The following is a 5998-nucleotide window of genomic DNA, read 5'->3' as shown; positions in this document are numbered from 1 at the left end:
AAAAAGCACAATATTATACCTTTTTTGTAAGGTGAACCAACAACAACCAAAGCTTTATGATTTATTAATCTTGCTTTCCAAGAAACCACTATACGAACATAAAAATAAAAAGAATCAGTCGATTAATCATAAAAATAGAAATTCGGATACAAATATTTTTTTTTGTGAACATGGTTAAAGAATTAAACGTAAAACCTCAACAAAAAAGCACAATATTATACATTTTTGTAAGGTGAACCAACAACAACCAAAGCGTTATGATTTTTGGATCTTGCTTTCCAAGAAACCACTATATGAACATGAAAATTAATGGGATCAATCGATAATCATAAAAAACAGCAAGATCGGAATACAAATATAAATTTCAGAACATGATGAAAGAATAATTGAAATTAATAAAAATATAAATTCAATAGAAGATTTTTTTTTGAGAACATGATTAAAGAATTAAACGTAAAACTTCAACCAAAAAAGCACAATATTATACATTTTTGTAAGGTGAACCAACAACAACCAAAGCGTTATGATTCTTGGATCTTGTTTTCCAAGAAACCACTATATGAACAGGAAAATAAACAGGATCAGTCGATGAATCATAAAAAACATCAAGATCAGAATATAAATATAAATTTGAGAACATGATTAAAGAATTATTGAAATTGATAAAACTATAAATTCAAGAGAAGAGAGTTTTTTTTTTTTTTTTTTTTGAGTTATGGTGAAAGCAAACGATTGTATTTATAATTGTAAATGACCTATCTTTTTAGGGTTTCCAATAAGGAGGTGTTGAAACGACCGACCTTTTTTTTTAATAAATAATAAATAATATATATATATATAAATAAACTACAACTAGTGGTCCCATATCTACTAGCCACCTAACCATATTCACAATCAACAGCAGAATAACATAAATCAATATCCAATAATAAACCAATAATAATCAATAACAACCTGATAGCAATATCCCAATACCAAACAACAAGAAACATGAAACCAGCAACCTAGCAATGTTTCTAATGACTCAACTCTAGCAACCTAGCAATGCCAGACAACATCCAATCGAGTCCCTAGAACATCCTCCTTTTCATTGCCTTGATTCCACGATCACACTTTGCCTTTACCTGCACCACAAACACAAATTGATATGCATGAGTATTTGATAAACACTCAGTGAGGCAATCCTCCCATCTACTGGGCTATACACACAAGCAACAATGATTCCAAAGTTCCAAAACAAGCAACAAACAAACACACAAATCAGGAAATCAATCATCGTCTCGCTAGAAGGGATGTGTCGACCGACACCAGCCTAGTGTCGACCGACACTGGCTCAATGGTGTCGACCAACACTACCCCACAGTGTCGATCAATGCCAAATTGCTGGTGTCGACCGACACCAAGCGGTATCGATCGACACTCCCTCTGCAACTGCGATCCGCGCGAAGTCGAGAGTCAAATCTCGCTCCCAAATCTCCTCTAAAACACCCAATACTCAATACCCAAGCCTTATACCTCCTTAGGAACCTGTATCAACCAATCCCAGCAAGAAAAACACACAAACAAGCAACAACAAGCAAGAACAAGGGAATCAAAGGCTTAGATTAGCCATGGTCATGCACTCACCTTCTAAAATGAAAATGAACCGTTATTTATCAAATCCCTCCGGTGAAAAGCTATTCCTAGGCGTCACGAAGCTTCCCACAAAATTTCAGCACGATCAGATCTCAGCTGAAACCGCAATCGATCTCGAAACTCCCGCTGGTCTCAATCCGCGACTGAGAAGAAACGCCCCACGAAACTGTCGATATCTCCTAGAATATTAACCCAAATTAACTTCTGTAAAAAGGAGAGTGTACGAAAATCTCTTACCTACAACCCTACCAAAACTCAATACCTTTCAAAACGATTTAAGTATACAGATCCACCTTCTCCCAAACCCTGACGATTCTGTTCCTTTTTGCTTGAACACCAAAATCAAGTTTACTCTTCCTTCTCCTCTTTCTCTTTGTTTTCAGCGGCTAGGCAACAACAAAACACGACCTAGGTCGTTCTCCCACTTAAATATCACGGTTTAATGGTTTTCCCTAAACTAAACCGGTCCAAATCGATTAAAAACTCAATCTGGTCGAACCAGAAAATCAGTAGTGTCGAACGACACCCCCTTGGTGTCGATCGACACCCTCACCCAAAACACTCAAATTGGTTTGCGGGTGTTACAATTCCCCCCCCCCACCAAACTGGATTCGTCCTCGAATCTCGAACAACCATCAGCCAAGGACTCCCGTGCAACCGTCTCCACGGCCCGCACTCCTCCGACTGATCTACAGAAGGTCACCTCTAGGCGATAGACTCACGCTCCAGGCGTCATTTGCTCTTGACTTTTTGGACTTTTCTTTACTCATAGGCCTAAACCTTGAGTTTTATTGGCTCCTCATCAGACCTAAATCTACATGCCAAATGTTGGCTCCTCATCAGGCCGAAGCCCGCATGCCATAATATATAAGGAAAAGTCCAAACTCGTCTCTCGGGTTGCCACCCTACAGCGCGCCCCCGGATCGTCATCCGAAGTCGATATACCAACCATATTCCCAAGCCACAAAGTCTCTGAATATGGCAGTACTAGGAGAACCTAAGTCCTCCAAGAGTCGCGAGCAAACGATTCTGAACACGTCTGAGTCCTATCCCTATCCAGGTTTCCTTCCCGTGACTCGCGTAAAAACATCTCAATGTTCTACCAGCCACATATTCCCTCACTGGAATACCTCATGACCACACAAGGATCATATACACGCCACAAGGGCCGCCACAAAGGCCAAACAAAATGTCCTAAAGAGGACCGCCACCAAGGCACTCTGGCTAAACAGCCCGCCACAAAGGCCATCTGTCCCGAAGGACCGTCACAAAGACCATCTGTCCCGAAGGACAGTCACAAAGACACTCTGGCTAAACAGCCCACCACAAAGGCCATCTGTCCCGAAGGACCGTCACAAAGACCATCTGTCCCAAAGGACCGTCACAAAGACACTCTGGCTAAACAGCCCGCCACAAAGGCCAAACAAATGTCCTAAAAAGGACCGCCACCAAGGCCACACAAATGTCCTAAAGAGGACCGTCACAAAGACACTCTGGCTAAAAAGCCCGTCACAAAGACCACACACGGCTAAACAGCCCGCCACAAAGGCCACACAATGTCTAAAAAGACCGCCACACACGGGCACACTGACTCAAAAGTTTGCCACTAAGGCCACACACAAGCCCCTCCCAGGTTCTCCACCGCTAAAATGGACAAATTCTAACTCCCGTAAAACTTTCCATAATTAGCACTTTCCATTTTTGGAAACTTTTCACTTTTGGAAAACTCCTATTCCAAGAAACTTTCCTCCAGAAACCCCGCCTCACGGAAACTTTGTACCCCGAGCACCACCTCATCTTGTTACTGAGTTGCACAACCAACCATCTCAAGCGACCGAGTAACAAGAGAGATGGGCTGGAATACTCCATTCCCGCTCCAACCACGGATTACAGATGGAACCAGACTAAACAAGCTCAAGTTGCGGCTTGCTTCTCATACCACTTCTTGAACTTCGCTTTCATCTTTGCCTCAGGCTCCCAAGTCTGCTCCTCAACACCATCACAGTCCCACAGGACTCTCATCAAAGGAATCTTCTCGTTCCAAAGTTCCTTGATCCTCCTCTCGAGAACCCTCACTAGTCTCGCCTCCAAAGTCATGTTAGGCTGAAGATCCTCAGGAATCTTAGCCAACACTCGCTCACCCTCACGGAGACACTTCCGCAACAAAGACACATAGAAAACCTTATGGAATGCAAGCATAACCTCGGGTAACTCCAGTCTATATGCCACTGATCCAACCCGCTCAATAACTCTGAATGGACCCATATACCTCGGACTCAACTTAGTCTCTGACAATGACCTGGTCGGACCCTGCAACATGGCCATCTTGAGGTACACTCTGTCTCCTACCTGAAACTCAAGATCTCTCCTCCTCCTATCGGCATAACTCCTCTGCCTATCCTGAGCTTCCTTCATGTTCAGCTTGAGATCCTGAATCTTCTCTGAGGTCTCCTGAACAAAACTAGCACCAAACATGCTCCTCTCCCCCACCTGAGTACAGCATAATGGTGTACGACATGGTCTCCCATACAAAGCCTCATAAGGAGCCATCTTAATATTCGCCTGATAACTGTTGTTGTAAGCAAACTCTACCAGGTTCAGGTGATCTGCCCACTGGCCACCCCAATCCAACACACACATCCTCAGCAAATCTTCCAGCGTCTGGATTGTCCGCTCAGACTGTCCATCTGTCTGGGGATGATAAGTTGTACTCATATGCACCTTAGTGCCCATCTCTGCCTGAAATGCCTTCCAGAACACCGAAGTGAACTTAGAATCTCTGTCAGACACAATGCTTGCTGGCACCCCATGCAATCTGACTATCTCCCTCACATACTTCTTAGCCAAGACCGCAGCTCCATCAGTCTTCTTAATGGCCAGAAAATGTGCTGACTTAATCAACCAGTCCACAATGACCCAGATAGCATCAAAGGTCTGTGACACTGGCAATCCTACTACAAAATCCATCGTGATCATATCCCACTTCCACTCTGGAATGGATAGACTCTTTAGTAATCCGCTTGGAACCTGATGCTTAGCCTTCACCAGCTGACACTCGTCGCACCTCGCGACCCAACTAGCTACAACCTTCTTCATCCGGACCTAATGATAGTACCTCTTGAGATCACGGTACGTCTTAGTCGCTCCAGAATGAATAGAAAACATGCTCGCATGAGCCTCCCTCAAGATCACCCATCTCAAATCCTCATCCTTGGGCACACAAATCCGACCGCGCACCAAGATAGTACCATTAGCTGAGACCTGATACTCTGAATCAATATCCTTAGAGACATTCACCAGCCCCAAATCCTTCTCCTGAGCCAACCACACCCTGCTCAGAAGATCTGCTCCATAAGCCGCCTCCTAACCCAATGGTTCTCGAGAAACCACACACAAGCTCAACGCATTGACCTCTCCTACCAGAGACTTCATCTCATGGTCCTGTAGTAACCTGTCAAACCAAGGAAACTCCTGATCTTAGTGACATTCTGTTGTCTAGGCCAATCCCTGATAGCCTGAATCTTCTCCAGATCTACAGAAACTCACTCTGCAGAAACAATGTGACCCAGAGAACCCATCTCACGCTGCCAAAAACTACACTTGCTCATCTTAGCAAACAACTACTGCTCCCGCAGCTTCTCCAGAACTGCCCTCAAATTCACTGCATACTCCTTAGGACTCTTAGAAAATACCAGGATATCGTCGACGAAAATGATGACAGACACGTCCAGAAACTCTTGAAACACACTGTTCATCAATCTCATAAACGTTGTTGGTACGTTAGTCAACCCTCTTGTTTGTCCAAGAACCTCTAGTAACTTGTCTCTTAGGGAAAACTTCCACAAGATAGATTAATCCAAAATTAGCTTTCCGCTTAGCTATTCTCCACAGCAAATCATCAATACGAGCGTAATAAAACAAACAAGTACCATACGTTCGCATATTCCGATTCACTGTACCAAATGCTTTGCAGACCGCCAACTTAACCTACTTGACTTGTTTCCCCCCAGCAAGCTTACCAAAACCTTAAATCTAGTAACCTTGTCCATCTCCAATGAACTTCATCCACCATCGTCGCAACGATTAGTTTATCCTGCCATGAAGGCTTCTCGTGAATCTTATGTACCTGGCAACCATGCCCTTACCGGCTCATATCTGCTGCAGCTCTCCTTCCCGTGACTCCAGCACCACCGGCCACTCAATCCTGGCACATCAGCCACACATTCTTGACCACTCCGGTCATAAAACCCTGGCCCACCGGCCAACATAATCCTAAAATCCAAGATTAAACCATCATCACTCTCGAGGTCTACATTCTGTCGTTATGTTCATACTCACGTTCTATACATTGCTTGCTTCCAAC

The 5998-nt window shown here is 43.8% G+C and overlaps 1 long non-coding RNA gene across 1 annotated transcript; it reads right to left on the bottom strand.

Moving 5' to 3' along the window:
• Window positions 1–906: 906 nt before the first annotated feature.
• LOC147926589 (uncharacterized) lies at window positions 907–2036 on the bottom strand. The gene is made up of 3 exons (XR_015582903.1): window positions 1898–2036; window positions 1627–1814; window positions 907–1124 (listed from the first exon to the last, which is right to left on the bottom strand). It is a non-coding gene; the product is annotated as an uncharacterized LOC147926589 (long non-coding RNA).
• Between the last annotated feature and the right edge of the window lie 3962 nt (window positions 2037–5998).

Source organism: Camelina sativa, chromosome 15, assembly GCF_030686135.1.
Source record: "Camelina sativa cultivar CO46 ecotype springtype chromosome 15, ASM3068613v1".
In the NCBI taxonomy this organism is placed as follows: domain Eukaryota; kingdom Viridiplantae; phylum Streptophyta; class Magnoliopsida; order Brassicales; family Brassicaceae; genus Camelina; species Camelina sativa.
Note: the sequence above shows the minus strand (reverse complement) of the source record. Positions and strands in the feature narration are given on the sequence as shown.